Source organism: Tyto alba, unplaced genomic scaffold (genome assembly GCF_018691265.1).
Source record: "Tyto alba isolate M040663 unplaced genomic scaffold, T.alba_DEE_v4.0 Super-Scaffold_10, whole genome shotgun sequence".
In the NCBI taxonomy this organism is placed as follows: domain Eukaryota; kingdom Metazoa; phylum Chordata; class Aves; order Strigiformes; family Tytonidae; genus Tyto; species Tyto alba.
The window spans coordinates 8,384,198-8,403,004 of record NW_024881262.1 but is presented as its reverse complement, the minus strand read 5'-3'; the positions used below and the strand labels follow the sequence as shown (position 1 = coordinate 8,403,004).

The 18,807-nt window shown below is 42.2% G+C and overlaps 1 long non-coding RNA gene across 1 annotated transcript in view; it reads left to right on the top strand.

Annotated features, from left to right (window-relative positions):
* The window catches only part of LOC122154010, a 33,066-nt gene that overhangs the window by 9,087 nt on the left and 5,172 nt on the right, over positions 1–18,807 (top strand). Inside the window, exon 2 of the long non-coding RNA XR_006165882.1 lies at positions 2,984–3,093. This is a non-coding gene — a long non-coding RNA (uncharacterized LOC122154010). The remainder of the gene's footprint in view (positions 1–2,983; positions 3,094–18,807) is intronic.

The following is an 18,807-nucleotide window of genomic DNA, read 5'->3' as shown; positions in this document are numbered from 1 at the left end:
GTGACTTTATCTCTAAAGTGTTATCCCTATGAAAAAAGCAATGCTTCCTGCTAAATTGGGCTAGTACGTAACTCCTGACACCCTGCCGTGGTGGGAGCAAGGAGCTGGGCAGGTGGTGAAGGTTTCTTCTTCAGCTCTCGGTTTTGGCCTTGGATCTCCATGTCTTCTCCCCTGTGCTGGCGGGGATCACAGGGGAGCCAGGAGGAATGGTAATGATGTTGAGTAAAACTCATGTTTTTTGGTGACAGGTGCAGCAAGGAAATGCCTATGGCCAAAAGTACATCATTGCCTTAATGAGCAACAATAACATGCATCACCTCACTGCTAAGTGTCTTGGTGCCCCTAGTGAGTTGCTCCTGGGAAGAAAAGGTGGAAAGGGGAAACTTTCCCATTAGGAGAAGGGATGGATCTGCCAAGGTGTGGGATATCTTTATGTTTCTTTGCCTCAAATCCAGTGCTTTCTGGTGTCAGCTATACTTCTGTGCTGCTCATCTGCTGTGTGATCTCCTGGAGACAGAGCCAGAACAAGGTATCGCATGGGAGACCAGCTAGAGATGGGGCACTGCCACCCCTGAAAGCCCTCTCCAAGGAGGAGGCTCCTCATGCAAACTACCAGGGGCTGAGGCGGTGCGTCCCTCGCAAGGCCGTTGTCCCAGGGATGAGCAGTGGTACCTCTTGTTCGAAGCTGCAGCTGGACAGGGTGCGGGTGAGCTGGACATGTTGGTGTCTCCAACCCTGTGGTTGTCACTTGTATGAGTACACTGGGGCAAAGGAGAACACAGCCATATAATACGTAACAGTTCAGTGCAAGGGCTAAGTGTAAATCTCAGGAGCTCGAACTCTCAGTCCCTGTCTGTGACCTTTAGGAACCATTCCAAGTGCTGCTGCACAATGAAAGACTCTTTCCACAGTATTTTTACCTTGACTGGAAGAAGCAGACTTTACCCAGAAATTTTCTAAAAGAGGGAAAAAAGAACCCTGGCCTGTTTGTGTGGTATTTCTAAGCCCATCTCCAACACTCCACGAGGGACAGGGTTAAACAGATGAAATAGGATGCTGTGCATTAAAATTGCAGCTGAAACCTACTATCGCTCATTATAGCCATAGTATTCTGCACTGCTCCTGACAATTGAGGGCTAAGGAGAAAGCACATGGAAAATTGTAGAACAGCCATCTAAAACACTTAATGGGACAGCTGTGACAAAAATGAATTGCAAAACCCCACTTTTCCCTCTTTCTGGTGGTTGTGAATGACCATCACCAGCAGCAGCTGAGGTACACAGAGCTGAGGGACCCCAGCACCAAACCCAGTGTCCCAGTGTATGACCTGCTATCCCAGCTGGAGCATGGAGCTGCGTGCCCAGGCAACAGCCCTCTGTAGTGTGCCTTCATTTCTATCTTTGCCCAGTGCCCTACAGAGAAAAGATGAACATTGTTTATCACTTTAAAAAAAAAAAAAAAAAAAAAAAGTTTTGGTAGAGCATGTAGAAATGGGAGCCCAGCTCTGTTTTCCAAAAGCCTCAGAGAAAAGACATGCCTCGCTACTTCTAAATTAGATCACAAATTTTCTGGCTGATGGCAGCGTCTTAGCGTTCACCCTGAAGGCAAAGATCTGAACAAATTACGTTTTACTATCATAGGTTCATGTACCCGTGCTGCATTCCCACTACAGGCAGAGGAAAGTACCCACGTGAAATGCGGTGGCTTTGGGGAACCCAGAGGAATTACTGTTCTTGGGAAGGTGCAGTGGTGAGCAGCAGGGGAACCGTTACTCTGCATGGGTGGTCGACAGTCTGCGGCACTTAGCACGTGTCACCAATTTGGTGAAATATAATACTCTGGGGGAGAAAAGGCATGTGATGGATATGTGTGCTGCAATCTGGAATCACTCATGTAGTTTATTGCCAGGCCCTTTATTCAATCAAATTCTTCATAAACACGGGAAGCGCTGATGTTGACATATGCTATCTACTGCATCGATGGGTGTGCTTTGCATCTCTTCCCTTGTCAAAAGCATCGTCATCAGCCTGAGATGTGTTCCAGCAACGCTGAGTGATTTTGCTCACGGGTCTCACTCGCTCCTTGCTATGGACATGCAGCTCTTGCTGATGCTCATACATCAAAAGCAGGATCAGACCCTCAGGAAGAACAAGGTGACACTTGTGAAAAAAGAGGAACAGATGCAGATTCGTTTCTAGTCCTGGCTCTGAACTCTTTCTTTGTTCCTCTAATTGATTGTTTGCTACCAATGTTTTCTGTAATGAGGGTGTTTCCTGAGCTGGAGGCAATGACACTTGTGCCCTTAGTCAGTCTCAGCTCAATAAGCTGCTTGAGCTCTGCACAGGTGTCAGAGTGGACCTGGGACACCCACAGACCCAGACTGTGGGGCACATTGCCTTCAGCTCCCAATGCTGCAGATTGCTGCAGAATTCAGGTATGTTTGATTTTATAGGCATTTGATGCTGCTGACAGGAGAATGCTAAAAATTAAGGAGATGGATGCACCCAACCTGGGCAAAAAAAATATTTGTTGTTCTGCGCAGCAACCCTCACTGGAGAATATCAGATGTAATTATGTGTACCACACTCCTGGAAAATAACTTCTTCCTGCTCCAACAGCTGCTCCTGTGAGGCATAATCCTCAAAATACACTTTCTGCAGGGCTTTGCCCCTCTCTGTTGCTCATTCCATGTATCACACAAGACTTTGTCTTCACTAGCACAAACGTGTTCTTGAGCTGATACAAGAGGATATCCTTACTGGGGGACGAAGCAGTGCAGGGTCTTCAGAAGAACCTGTAGATAGCTATGAATGCTTTGTTCCCTCTCAGGATTGAGTTTGGCCACATGAATACAATAATAACCTAGGTCTAGGCTTAAGGCTCTTGGCCTGTTTAGTTGACCTGATTCAAGAACAAATTTTTCCCCTATTGAAGACATAACTGAAAACTTCTCTCACTTTACCTCTTTTCATCCCTCCTCCAGGTAGCTATGACCAGGATGGCTTCTCTGCAAGTCTGTGACCCCAAGGTCCTCACCAGCTCCCCGGAGCAGCTCGGTTCTCACAGATCCGTGTAGGAGTACTGCTTGTCCTGGTGAGCTGGTGCATCCAAGTCCTGCCCTGAACCTGCTGGGAGACATCCCTGTTCAAGAGGCGTTTTCATATATAGGAAGGTAGTTGTGGCTGTGGTGTATTACATAGGCTGGTAGAGGAATAGTTCAACTTTTATATTTAAAATAGAGAGGGTATGTAGTAACTTTGCCCCCCTGCCCTGCCCCTGTGCAGCTGTGTAAGTGTGTGTCTGTGTGCACAGGAACGAGATGTCTTGTTATTTTTTACAGGGAGGCAAACTATTGTTGCAAATGTCCATGAATAATCCCAAATAGCACTGATCTCTGAGGTTTTCTGTTTTGTTTGTTTGTTTGTTTTTGTTTGTTTGTTTGTTTGTTTGTTTTGGTTTTTTTTTTGTTTTGTTTTTTCTTAATATGGATGGGCTAGGGACTTTCACAACTAAACTTCGAAGGTTAAAACTAGTGAAGTCAGCAGGAAGACATGTGATTTTAACCTTTGGCTATAGTTATGTAAACCGCTGAAGTTCATAAAGTTTGCACTGGAATTACAAAAGGTTTGTGTTTTATGATTGTCAGAAGGAGATAAACTTTGAGTGTGGGGATGAAGAGAAAAACAGCTCAGGAAAGTGTTCTTCAGAGTGCTTGTGAGTGCACTTACTTCGTGTGAATTTTTTTCATGGCAAATTATATACAAATAACTTGACCTTCTCCAGGACTCCCCTGTTGTGTAGGATGGTGCCCTTCCTTATCTGTGCATTGATGAGAAACAAGGCATAAAGGCTGGTGGTGCTGGGGTGAGGACCCTACCAGTCACTGTTGTGTCCTCAGGGCTTGCTCAGTGGGGAAAACCATCTTTTGGCTTTTCTGAGGGCAGTTCAGCTTCTGTACATCCCTTCCAGAACCTCTTCAGGACATCTCCAGATAGGAACATCCTGGAAATATTTGCTTTCCTATACTCAAGTTTTCTTTTCCATGAGGCCTCCAAAGATCAGAGCAAGAGACATCCAGTTGGGAAAGTATTGCACTCAGAGTGCAACATGCGTGCTCTGTGGTCACAGTCTGGCAGATTGCATACATGCAGCATGGCCCCAAGAACAAGGGATGTGGACTCACAGCAACATTTGTTTGAGAAGCTGGACAAAATATTCCTGCAGTAACACTGAAACTCATTTTGCTGACAGTTGCCCATGTGTCTGGCCCTTCCGTGCACAGAGCTTGGCCAGCACCTAGCCAAGAGGAACGTGCTGAGGGATCTCCCCAGCATTGCGGGTTTGCTCCTGTGTATGCCAGCGACAGTGACAGTTTGTCTGGCAGAGTCCCCTCTCCTCAGTGAGCATGGTCTTGGGTGAGCTGATGTGAGGCCCAAACTGATCTGTCTAGCCAGGAGCCAGCTCAGACCTAGACACGAGGCTGAGCTTAAGCAAACACTCTGGGGCTGTGGCTGGAGAGCTAACCTGAGTGCAGCCACTTCTGAGTGTGAGCACAGTGTGTTTAATAGAAAAGCTCTGTGTGACACACTGTGTATTTTTTGCTATGCCTTATTTTCCCAAGAGAGAAAAAAATGGCTTTATCTTCTCATTATGTTGCATTATTGCTGCTGTGTCCCTATGGGACAGAAACTCAGCTGCCATAATGTGTGGGTGCAGCAGAAGAGGGACCTGACACCAGCCATAGGTAAATCAAGTTGCTTTAGAGCAAATAGGCAATAACATGGTTGGTGTTGACTGTAAGGCAACAATAATAAACTGAACGGGTGCCACCAAAGTGGTTCTGCTGCAGTCACATCACCTTGTCTGGCCACTGAAAATACCCCAACAATAAAAACTATTCTTGTTGCTGTAATCACATTATTTTAGTCAAATCTCAGCTTTTGTTAAAAAAAAAGAAAATAAAAGGTTAGGCTCTCATCTTACAGAGCCAGAGAAAAGTTTAAAAAGTTAAGCAAATACGACCTTGCATTTCAAAAATCAGAAGTTAGTTCTTACCCAGAAAAGCAAACACCCTCCACAAATGATTGTTAAATGCTTTTATATTTTACTTTATTTTTTTAACTTTTAATTTTAAAGACTGCTTCATTATGCCAGGGCAACTGCAGTCAAGATTTTGATCACTGAAAATTGGCAGTGCTTTGTAGACTATTACACAGTCAATGAAGATGCTTCACAGCGGTTGGGAAGATCAAGATAGATATTGGATTAACCTTGTTAATTAGTGCTAAATACAAAAAGCATGTGCACGGACTGCCTTGCTAAGTTTCCATATCAGGATCAGGAGAAACTGTGCTGGTAGTCCTTCTTTTTTGTATTCTTCTTGCTACCTCTGTGCTACTGAGTGATCCAAAATATCCACTGAGTTTGCACTGCTTATACAGTTTCTTACAGTGTATATTTGTTACGAAATTTATGTTTTCTTATGCTTGCTGACTGAACTCATATTTATAGGAAAGAAAGGTCCTTTCACACCTCTACCAAGTTTAATTTTGTAAAAAGGCTCTTCTGTGGCGTCAGCAAAAACGCAGTGACATAGATATGTCTGGGACCATGCTTCAGCATTAGAGTTTATACCTTTAACGCCTTGTCTGGACATTACTTAATTACGTGAATGCAATTGTTATATTAATTGAATAGCAAATGGGTGAAATGTGATGTGAGCCATTTTTGTGCATGCTCTGCTGCCAGGTGGAAATGAGCAGCAGGGACAGAAAATGCGCATTGCTTTGGCAGGCGGGACGTTTGGGTAGGACTGCTTGCAGGGGCAGAGCCCGCTGGGGCCAGGCGGCTGGGAGCAGGCCCAGACCTGGTGCCTGTTCAGTCCTGGCACAGCCACTTGGCTGAGCTCTGCTTAAATTAGGATGTGACCGCATTTGGGGAAGTCGGCGGTGAAATTTTGCCATCAAACAGTTGACACGTAACAGAGGTGACTGCAGTTAGGAATGTTGTGATCAACAGCAGGAGATGGGTGTCTACAGAAGGGATTTGGTTTGCCAGATAGCCACTATTTAAGAGCCTCAATCAGGTTCCTGAGAGTAGTTAGGACAGACCCATAGTGAAGTGTCAAAAATACTTTTAAAAGCATTGTACTTTTTTGTCTACACCATAATTTCCCTGTGTAGTGGAGGCAATGCAGATGTACCTGCCTGACTGGAGAGCGGGGAAGCTGAATCCATACATATTTAAGAGTCTCCTTCTCATTTGGGCACCTAATGTATTCCAGCATCTCTGCACCTGAATCCATAATTCAGTGATGTTTTGAGACTGAGGCATACAGTGATCCACAACTTCTTCACACCACGGTCAGTGAAGAGGCTGTGAGCAGGTGTTGTTTTTTCCATGGTGCTTAGAAAAATGAACTCACACCCCAACCATGAGACGAATTGGTCGTAACAATAATTCCACTGATGTTAACGACAGGCTCAGCTTCTGCTGGCATTTGCACTAGCGTAACTAATAGCAGAGCTTGCTCTTTGCTCCTCTCTTGGCTGTAACCATTCAGCTCTGTTGCTGTAGGGAAGGGAAGCAATTCAGGATGGCTGGCTCATACAAGGACAATAATGATGATAGCTGTAATACTTTACACATCTTCTGTTAACAGTGCTTGTTGGCAGGAGGGAAGAGGGAGGATATGATTTCTTTAAGCAATACGTTTTTAACTGGGGAAGTATAACTGAAAAAGTGAGGTTTACCAGGAGCAAGTTAGAGTTTATTATTAATGTTGATTAGTTTTGTTCTTTCAGCTTTTAGAATATGTGTTTGAGTGATAAAGGGTGTGCATGAATGTTTATTTGATTAGAGCCAGCAATTAAGTCCAGAGGGTGGTTGCTTTTCCTTGGTGCTTTTTAATAACCAAATAATTTCTTTCCTATTGTTTCACAGACAGCCAATATGAGTTGCATCATTTAAGGCAGTTGTCTACTTCCTTGGGTTGTTTCCAATGATGTGTTGATTTCTTCCAGGCTTATTTTCTCATTTTTCTTCATGATGAGAAGTGGACTGTTGGCCTCTGATTGGAAAGAAGCTCTGAAATACCTGCCTCTGGCTTTGCTGGGAGATATATAATAATTAAAAGATGGCCAGCCCAGTTAGGTAATAGTATATAAAACACAGAATCACAGAATGGCTTGGCTTGGAAGGGACCATAAAGATCAGCTAGTTCCAATCCCCCTGCCACGAGCAGGGACACCTTCTTCTACACCAGGTTGCTCAAAGTGCTGTCCAACCTGGCCTTGAACCCTTCCAGGGAGGGGGCAGCCACAGCTTCTCTGGGCACGCCGTGCCAGGGTCTCACCATCCGCACAGCAGAGCATTTCTTTCTTATATGTGATCTGAATTCTGCCCTTTTTCAGTTTAAAACCATTACTCCTCATCCTATCCCCACACCCCCTGATAAAGAGTCCCTCCCCACCTTTCCTGTACCCCCCTTTAAGCACTGGGAGGCCGCTCTAAGGTCTCCCCAGAGCCTTCTCTTCTCCAGGCTGAACCCCCCCAACTCTCTCAGCCCGGCCTCCCAGGGGAGCTGCTCCAGCCCCCGGAGCACCTTTGTGGCCTCCTCTGGCCCCGCTTGAGCAGCTCCGTGTCCTTCTGCTGTTGGGGGCCCCCGAGCTGGACCCAGCACTGCAGGGGGGGTCTCACGAGGGTAGAGAGGGAGAACCCCCTTCCTCGCCCTGCTGGCCACACTTCTCTTGATGTAGCCCAGGACATGATTAGCTTTCTAGGCTGCAAGAGCACATTGCCGGCTCAGAGTCAGATAGCTAAGACGTGGGATAGCTAAGACGTGTTCGGTCCTGCTCTGTTTCAATCATATAAGTCACTTTGTTCCTTTTGCTGGGAGGTCCCTGCAGTTCTACTGCTTCATCTTCATTCAAAATAACCAAGAATGAAAAAGCTGAGTAAATTGAACTGGGAATCTCCATCATGCAAGGTCAACTCTCATCACATATGTCACTCCATATAGGTGTTCCAGAAGTATAAAGAACTCATTCTCATATGGAAAGTAAGCCTGATTATTTGAAACATTTTGGCCAAGAATAAGAAGTTGTTTTTCAGTGACAGTGTTTTATTTTTGGGGGCATATTCCACTGCTTCTGATGTCTTCACTCTCAAGTCAGAGGTACCAGACCCCTTTCAGTTCTTTTAGCTGAATCTATCTTTAGCCACTCTGGAGTGAAGAACTATTACCATAATTTTCCAATTTGGCTGTAAATAGTGTCAGTACTGAGTTAGGAGTGGCTGTGCAGGAACCGAATGGCACCTCAGCAAAGCTTGTGGTTCTGAGTGTCTACTGAAGGCAATGGCAAAACCCACTGAGGACATCAGTAGAGATGAGATTTATTTTGTCTAGTTGAGGGATCTGAGATGGAGGCATGACTCAGATATGCTGTTGTTTTTGACACGTCTGCATCTAGTGACTGCAATAGTGCCATGCTGAGTTGTGTTAATATGGAAGTTGATCCTGTCCATAGGATGTCCCAGCCTTCTGCAAGCTCATGTTTATGTGAAGATGAATGTATTTCATCCAGTCTCCAAGGTGACCTCTGCTCATGGGATTCCTGCATATGCTTCTTATTTAAAGGACAAATTTCTACCATTTTGATGTGGGAGCAACAGGCTCTGCAGAGATCTCTCCTGGTCTTGAGCTAGCTGTACCCTCTGGACTAACTCTAACACTTAGATAATTTAATGTACAAAGCTTCAGGTTGTCGTCATTATGTTCGTTCATGTAAAGTACTTTGTACTTTAGGAACAATTTGGCCAAGGCAGCAGGGATACTTCTGTGTAAATATGTCATGAGATCAAGTCTTTTAATGTTCATAAAAAGACAGGATGTCAATTTAAAGCCTCATCTGTCCAATGCATCCAAGGTCTGCTGATTTATGAAGTACTGTAAATTGCAATCATATAAGCCTGTAACACTTTGGCAGCTATTTAAATAGCAAAACTTTCTTCCAAAAACATGATATATGGAAGACATAAAAGTTTTAAAGCAGGAATCTGCCTTAATAGGGAAAGAGTATTAGCATTCATTTACTGACAAGAACAAGCTGATTTTCCTTACAAGAAGTACTCCTTCCATAGCCACTCCATGCTCAGTATTAATCAAATCATAGCTTTTCTACTGCCAAGGTCCTGGATACGATTTGCTTGCGGGAGAGTTGGAAAAGGTTAATATTCTCTGAATACTTGGTTGACAGAGCTGAGCAGTCAGGGCAAGCACTGAATTTCTGGTCCCCAGCAAAATCAAAGGCCAAGCACTCATTTGCTGGTGAAACCAGATGAGTACTTGTGACCAGGAGGGAAATAGAAGGATGGCAAAATAAATCAGGCTAAAGTGTCCGTTTGCAGTGGGAAAATCCAAGGGCCAAATGTTACCCTAAATACACTGCGGTTCACCAAGGATGTTCTATTAAACCCTGTCTACCTCCAGATGTTGTTTCACGCAATTCCCATGCGAAGGGAATGCCAGCAGGCAGAAGTGCAAGTGTCTGCCAGTTTTAGGTGCATTAGATTGGCACTTCTGAGATGATAAAAGACTCATGAGTCTTATGAGATGGGAATAGGGGATTCGAGCAGTCTGGCTAACTTGCTCATGTTGGTGCAGAAACCTTTGTTTGTAAGTAAACTGGAGTCTTCAGCATTTAAAATAGTTCTTATCTTGAAGGCCCCAAGGAGAAGGAAATGACTGTTTAAAGATAACCATTATCCAGGAAGCAATGAGCAGTAGCAGAACACAGGACAGGAATATGCACTGATTTTAATATCAGAAACTAGTTGCATCTCAGAATAAGAAAGGTAGCAATTTTCTCTGTAACAAATATAATAGATAATAAAGATATTTACAGAGATAAAAGTTTAATTAAAAGGTAATCCTTGCTCTTTAACATTTCACTGTAATTGGCTTCCAATCAAGAGACTGTTGAAAATTAAATTATTCTGTTTAACTGGGATCCTTTTTCACTAGATCAGCTTATAATTTTGAGTATTTTAGGAGGATAAATATCCTGTGTCAAAAGGTATCATTTTATAGGTGTGCTATATATCTGCAACAGGGAGATACTTGGAAACACAATATAGAGAGCAACGTGCTGGTTGGAAGGGGATCACCCTGGTCTGAATGAGGCCAGTTTGGTAACGAATGTAACTAAATCTTGGTTGTGGTACTACGAGTGGAGTGCTGGGGTTTGGAACTTGCAAACTTTATGGTGGGAAGGAGCATGTTGTGGCACCTCAACTTCTGAGGAAGATCATGGGGCTTCTTGTTTTTAGCATTGACAACAAGTTGGAAGGAGGAAATGAAAAAATCCTACTATTAAATGCAAGCCTAGCACTGAACACTTGACTGAGCCGTGTCATCCAAGGATAAATGAAGCTGCTGGAGCCTCTAAAATAATTGCTTACTAACAATGCTAAGTGCAGCATGCGTCTTATCAAACAAAAGCCTGTCTCTTTTGCACACATAAGACTTGCCTTTAATTTCCTTTAAACTGAAGTCCCTATTATAGCATTATCCTTCACATGTAACAAGATAACTGCTGTGCTGATATTAAGAATTGTAAAGGCCCCCAAGAGGGCTCTGGGAATCATGCCGTGGATGAGAAGGAGACGGCTAAAGCAGGGACGGTCCACGCGTACAAGCTCAGCATTTTGCATAGAAAGGTATCGTTAGATTCATTAAGCCTCCCTCATCCTGCTTTCTTGTGCTGAAGGAGGAAAGGGCTGTCATAGCTGCCAAGTGCACTTTATTTAGTCCTGGCTTAGTCAGGCTGTTTGTAAGAAGCCAAACTGGAGGGAAGACCTGTCTGATTAATTGTTCCTGAGGCCAGTAAAACGATGCTTATTTAACCTGCAGGCTGGCTTATGGGGTGCAGCTATACACTGTCCTGCGTGCCACATGCACCGGTTGCACCTATTTTAATTCTGATTTTAGTGGCGAGTTAAAGATTCTGAAAAGGAGATGCAAAATGTTTGACTGAACATACAGTGCTCTCTTCAGATGCTGATTATATTCCCATCTCCAGGCCAGATTCTCAATGAATATTAATTTCTATAACCCACCTAAATTTAGAGATATCAGAATTTGACTCATAAGCTTGAATTTCTGTTCCAACACAGAATTTTTTTACCAGTGCAAATATCCAGTTTTATTGGAATAGAAGAGTTGAAGACTGAAGTTTAAATTGTTTTTTACTTTAACAGTATGGTGCAGAGGCTAGCAAGCATTACCATGCAACCTGTATCCACTGTGTATTTCAGTCGTTGGGATAGGCATGCTCCTGTGCTTTAGAGAGGATCTGGAGAAGAGCCCATCTCCCATGTAAGCATCACACTCAGGGCCAGATCTCACAAGTGGCCTAGATACATGCGATGCTATGGTGAAGAAAGCTCCTTGGAAATCTGGCCCAGAGAAGACATTGGTGGGTCTGTCTTACTCCAAAGCTCTCTTCTTACCAACTAAGATTCTTGAGACTTGTGTGCTATAGAAGGTGAGAAATTGCCAAAAGCATGTCTGGTATTGTATTTGATGCTTTTTTGCAATTTCTCTGAAGTATTTTTGATTTCTCCTCAGCTGCGTGTCTTGGTGTATCCTGTTTGCACAGACAGATGCACCCTTCCACCGGGCTGGATGCAGTGATATTAAAGCTGATAGTATCCTCTATATGATAATGTCCAACTGCGCCTTTGGAGACATCTCAAGAAGTATTTTTGGTGGCTATTTTCTTTTAGGTTTATATGGAGACTACACCACATAACATTAGCTTTAATCCTGAGCACTGCCACAGATCCAGTCCTGAAGGAACAGATGGATCACTTTAATAAAATAATGACATTTCCCTTAAACCTGTTAGGAGGAAGAATATTTGGGGGGGATATGATTTTCTTTTAAAACTTTACGACAGCTTTTGGTGTTACTTACAGTCCTGTCTTTTCTCCAGGGGATTTCTCTTTTGGGCACTTTCAAATATGTGTGAAGGCCTTCCCAATGTGAATAGGCTAAATGTGGAATATTTTCTAACGCACTATCTACTGAAGCATTGCATTTTCTTCCTTTTGGGCTGGTCTTCCTGTTGGCAACAGAAGGCAGCACAATAGTGTATTAACTTTATTGTCTTGAGAAGTTGCTTCTCTTAAAAGCTTTTTCTCACAGCTAAATTCCCAAGCTGGAGATTTGGATAAAAAAGATATTTCTTCATTTGAAGCCAAATACACACTCATTGTTTTCACATACCTTTTAGTTACTGACTTGGTGTACATGCACAAGAATGTATAGATTAGACCATAAAAGAAAATAGGAGTGCTCATGCTTGGTTAGAATTACTGCTTTGCACAGCAAAGCATAAATATAATGTAATTTTGCTGCCACTGGTCATATTGTTTGCTCCTTGCCATTTTGAGTTTTGCTGTGGCAGCAGTTGATGTTTTGTGCTCCAAATCCTCAAGCTTCTAACAGTAAATCAAGAAGAACCTCTGATAGCTGAGGCAGCAAAGGTTCCTGATGCACAGCTGAGCCTGGTGGCACGATTTCACAGAGGCATCTGTGAAAATAAGTTCCTTAACACTAGGCTGTGTCGAGCTATGACACACACACAGAGCCGTTTTATTCAACTTCATTTAGGTATATTGTTGGTTTCAATAGATATGCACTGAAGTTTTAAGTTTTCTGTAACTGTGAGGGATAGGTGGGAATGCCAACATGAAGAAAGGGTCTCAGCTGGCGGAGCAGAATTCAAGTGTGTGCTAGTGCCGGAACACTTGTTCATGTCGAAAACAGTATGGTCTGTATTTGAGTTAGATGTGGTGGAACTGCAGCTGTGAAAATGTGTCTAGATATTTTTCACTCCTAGGTTGAGCCAAAAAAGCTTAAACTGGGACTTGGATGATGCAAGTTTGCACTCAAGCTCCTGAAAATTTCTTTTGCAACCATGTAACCATAGTTGTGTCTGAACTTGGAAAGGGTTCTGAGTCTCAGCTGAAACGTTCATATGCAAATTTTGGTTCCACAAAGAAGCTGCTTTACTTTTCTCTGCTTCAAAGCTTAGTCTGGTTTGGAAACATTCTAAAAGTGCCTTTCTCAGGTGCACCAGATCTCCGTTAGCATAAGCCACAACCAGGACAGCACTGATGTGGCACTACCTACAAGCAGCAAAGCCTAGAATACTTCAAAGACTTAACATTTCCTCAGAGGAGAAAAGTGGTGTCATCACCTGCTCTCCATGAGAGAGTGTGTTCGTAAGGAAGGGGAACCTGGTGTTTCCAGCAAGGACAGGGATGTAAGTGGTGCTCATCCCTTTTAGTTCATATTCACACTACAGGATAGCACGTTATCCCCATGATAAATCTGTGCCATTGACTATGCTTTCAGGAGTTATTTCATGCTCATAGAAAAGGGAGGATTGGTACGCTGCTCTGCTGCTCTAGTAATTTATATTAGACTTGTAATAACAAGACTTGGAATAAGGTTTTAGGCAGGTCTCACTTTCGACACCAGCCAGAACCAAGTAATTCCTCTGCCCCATGTCTGCTCCACACATTGGTGTATCAGGTCACATGTTGTGTTTGTGCTTCTGGTTGGATGGTTTGTATCTGGACTCTCAGTATTGTCAAATCCTCTGAATTCTTGAAAATTCTTTTGTTGTTTTCCAATAATCCTTTGTTTGCTTTAGTTTTCAGCCAACCCATTCATTTCCCATCAATTTGGAGCAAACAGCAAACACATCTGCCAGGAGAAAAATTGTCCTTGGGCTGTAGCAACTGCCTGAGAGGAGGCTGGGGATCACTGCAAATGAGGGGTTTGGGGATGACAGCAATAAGATACATGGAGTTGCAATTGGTACTCGAACAAAGTGTGAGAGAGAAATGGTGTGCTACCAGGTCAGTGATGTTTTATGTGCTGCTTAAGTTTAAAAAAAAAACAAAACAAAACCAAAAGGCTCAAGGATTTGTTTTTTCTTTAGGATTTTTACAGTCTTTCAGATGACACTAGTGCAAAGCAGGGGAATAGTGACATGCCCTCTCACTGAAGCAGTGAGGGACCATCATCTACAAAACCTGCGTAGGACATAAAGTGAATGTGGTGCTCAGTGTTCAGAGGAGATACTGCTTGGCTGATAAGCCTGATATTAAAGCATCCTCACCTGCTGTACATAGTGCCTCTAGATAATATCCCAAGGCCTTAGGCATAACTGTTACTTATATTTCATAATACCTGGAGACAGCAACCAAAAGACAACCCACTGTGGTATGGCCTCACCTAGGAGCTTCTGAAAAGAAAATACCTTTTATTAGCCTTACCTAATTAGCGTAAGAGGAGACTTGATTATCGTAAAAGAAGAAAAGAGTGGAGAGCAGACTATGACCTGCCCAAAGTGACACCCTGTGAGTGAGAGAAGTGGGGTGCAGCCCTGAGCTGGAGCCCCCACGTTTCTGCACCGGCTGCAGTGCACAGCTTGGAGGATGTAAACAAGGTTCTGCTTTCCTCTTTTCATAGCACACGTGGGTGTTCAGACAGCAAAACTACTGGATTATAGGTTTGTGGCAAATGAATGTGTAGAACAGGTTTGATTAGTTCGTGACCCATGTTCTAAGGCAGATCAACTCCATCAGTGCTACTCCTTACAGAGTTTGTCTAACAGCCTTAAAGACATCCATGATGAAGGCTGCAGTTCCCTTGGCAGTCTGTTTCAGTATTTTATTTTTCCCATTGGAGAGCTTTTTAACATTCAACATGAATCTGCTTTGCGGCAATTGAAATCTATTACCTCCAAATCTATCTGCAGCAGAGCAGGCCCTCCTTCAAATGAAAAAAAATCCCATGTAGTTCAGTGTTTGTGGAGTATTTTTCCTAGACTCTTGGTTGTATTGGATTTCTCTGACATTTTACCAGTTGGTACCCATATGGAACAAATATGGACATAGTGCTCTAGCTGAGACCTTATTAATGCTGAGCAAGGTACTGAGAGGGAGGATTGCAGGGTACAGTTTGCAGACTATCCTCCTGTTAAGCCCTTCCAACAGGGTACTCTACCTTTTTCACAGCCCATCTTCAACTGATAATCCACAACCCTCAGATTAATTTAATTTTGTTTCTTTAAAGGATTTCCAAATGTATTCAGTTGATTATTCCTACCTAAGGTAAGGAACAGTGTACATCCCATGGTTAAATGTCAAAGATAATTTTTCTTATTTCTTAAAATAATTTTGAATTCTGACGTGTCATTTAGTATGATGGCAGTCCTTCCAGGCTTACTCTCACCTGAAAATTTATTAGCATACCTCCCATTCCATCACTTTGATAATTAAGGAAAATACTGATAACAATATGAGGCCTGGGACAGACCCTGCAGCACCCATCAGTGTATCCTTATGTATTGAGATCGCACCATGGGTGATCATTCTTTGGATACAGCCACCCTGTCAACATTTGGTTACCTATCACGTGGAAAAGTTTTAACAACACTTTTTCCCTAGTTTGTTTCTGAGACTGCTGAGCAAAACAGCATTGAAAGTCTTACTTTGAGATCGATAGTATCTACTGTTTCTCACTTCTAGAAGGTTTGTTACCTGCTATAGAAAGAAAATATATTTCTTTGGCATGCTTTCCTCTTAACAAATCTACCGCCGACTGCATCTCATCTCCTTGTTATCTTCCTGATTCTGACAAATGGTTTGATTTGTTTCTGCAGGAACTGGAGTTAATCTGATTGATTTATAAATCTCCCAGCTACTTCTTTTTTATGTCTTTAAAGAACTGCACTATGCTGATCTTTTTTTCAGTCTTACAGTAGCTTATCCCTCCTCTGTAGGATCGCAAAGATGAATGCTAATAGTTCTTCGATTGCTACAGCCAGCTCGTTTTGCACCCTTGATAATGTTCATCAGGCCTTGTCTGTCTGAAAGTTTGCTTGTTTCTCAAGACCACTAATTGTGCTGACCATTTACTTGCACAGTGACATTTTAAGTAAAGGTTGATTCAGAAAAGCCACTGCAATCGCAGAACTCTCCTCTCTAGATAACTTTCCTGTTTTCATCGTTGACAAATTCTTTTTCTTTGGTCTTTCTTGACTTCCTAATGTTACTTTAAAATGATTTCTTGTTGTTCTTCGCATCTTTTATCGGTTTGATCTTGCTGTGTGCCTTGATCTCTCTGATTTTGTCCATATGCTCTCTTTTATTTACTACTATAAACATCTCATCTTGTTCTTGCTTTTTGTAACTTCCTTATAATATTAATTACTTAAAATAATTTACCTAAGGAAAAAAATAAACACCCTTTCTCTAAACATTTTTTAAACTATCCTGACTTGCTCTCCTCCCACACTTATTTACATAAAGCTGCTATTTTTTCAGCCACACCGTAGACATTTCTTGACCACTGTCCATCCATATGGTTTCTTACCCATTCTCCCCCTCGCCTCCACCCAAGAGTCAAGAGCTGCTAGTCATAGGCAACTGCTTTGTGATTGCTGCCAAACTGAGTGACTTTGGTGCCCAACAAATTATGAAAGTTAGTGCTCAGACTTTTCTAAAAATGTCTCCTTGCTTGCAATTTGGCAGAATCTGTTCCCTAAACTGGAACTGAATTTATGATTATTTCTATGCCCCTAAAACCACACTCTCTAATGATTTTACTGCTTTCTGAAAAAATTTCTCCCAAATCTAATTGCATTATTGGAAACGGTTGAAACACTATAATATATGGGGGGAAAGTTTCTATGGTCTTTGAGAAATCCTTTATTCAGAAACAGCCAAAAAGGCTATCTAATGCTTTCAGGAAAGAAACTGAAGATATTTTTCTAGTTAAAGAGAGTGAGAAAGAGTCATGAGAATACTTAACTCTGGGGTGCATTCAGGAGAGAGATGTGGGCTATGGAGATGGAAACCGTGCTTGTTGCAAGGCAAAAAAAAAAAAAAAAATAATTAAAGGTCAGGGAATAATTTGTAGTTCAACAGCAAAAGCTCCTGAAAGCTCTTCATTCCTTATGTTATTACCCTATGTGAAGTAGGGCATTAGCACTCCATGTTGCCCTAATCAGTTTACCAGACCACATATTCCAGGTAAATCGTGCTTGCAATTGGCCTGGTGCTTGCTTGTGATTAACATCGCATTCAGATGAAAAATTGAATGTCATGTGAGCACTACTCCAAGCTCAGTAAATGTCAGGCAGTTGAGATAGTTTGGAAGCAATGGCCAAATGCAAGGAATAAAAGTATGAGCTGTGCATAAGAGAAGACTTCTGGAATTTCTGGCCCAAAAGAAGGGGGAATAGAAGCAGAGTCTGTCTAGTGAGGAGATGTAACTTAAAATATTAATACTGACAAAGAACAGAAGAACAACTCCACTTACTTTATCTCAAGCCATTAGCTTTGATTTAGTGCAGCTAGGGAAGCCTTTCGGTAGTTTCCATACTATCTTCACACTCTGGCTTAATAGCATTTGTTTAAATGAGGAGTGGTCCCTCAAGCAATATTTCTCTTTAAGAGGCAAGTCCCAGCACAGAGTAATAAGTAAACTGGGAACAATATATTTTAAAAGAAGAAATAGATTCTGCCAGCTCAATTTAAGGAAATATTTATTACACATAATTTCTCAACTGTTTTCTGAGTAAGCAATATAAAATGATCCTTATGAACAGCAAAATGGAAGGAAGGAAAAAGTCTACATCGTTACAGGGAGTTTAATCTTCTGTGTGTCTGCTTGTCTTTCTAAGTGATGTCTTTACTTACATGAACTAAAGGCATCTACCCTGCATGTCTCAGATATTTTAGTCCCCAGAAGACCTTCTTTTTAACACTAGCATGCACCTACATCCACCCTTTCATGTTTTGCTTTCTAATAAGTGACAACAAGCTCCACAACTTTAAGGGAAGGAAAAGGATGCTAGTCTTGGCTTGGCTTGTCTTGGCAATTGAGACCCTGACCAAATGTTTTCCATCCCACTGAGTTGCAGGTGTGATGACACTTGGCAGAGTGGAAATGGAGTTGCTCTGTTTTGTACTCATGTTGCTACTTTAGTCCCAAGTGAGGGTGTCTTGTTTGCTGTAACTTATTAAAACCCTCATCACCAGTTCCTTGCAGTTCATGGTTTCTTGTGAGTTTGCTGCTGTTGGTATCCTCTGACAAGCAAGTAGGCTGAGTGTGAAACACGGGCTTAAAACAAGTGCATCACACAAAAGTAACATAGTCAACAGCCTCAAAATAACCTTTTTTTTTTTTTTTTTTTTTTTTTTTTTCCTATATATAAACATACTAAATTAGTACTGAGTTTCCAGGGCATCATCTTATCTGTAGCTAAAAATACAAATCAGTGCACCACATTTTGGCAGATTTATCTCAGCAAAATTGTTTATATGTGAAATGTTTCCTACTGAGTGTCACAAATAATAATTTAGTTTAGAATGTGGCACCCCATTGAAACAAAAAGCACTGCTGTGAAACGAAGATGTCGCTCCCTCCCCTCTTTCAAATGTCCTGCTGACTTCTTGCTTCCCCTTCACTATGAGCCTGGTAACCGCTTTGCAGACCCAGACCCAGATATTTTACAACTACATTATTAAATTAGCTTAATACTTCCTTTCTCTTACCTCCATGGAATTATGATAGATTGCTCTACATCTTGTTTCTTTTTGTATTACTTTTATTAGTCACAATAACATAACTGAACTGATAGACACAGTTTCTTAGAAATTGGTATATTTTTTTTTTTTTTTTAAATCAAGTTACCTGTGGCTTTAAATTCTATTCTTCTC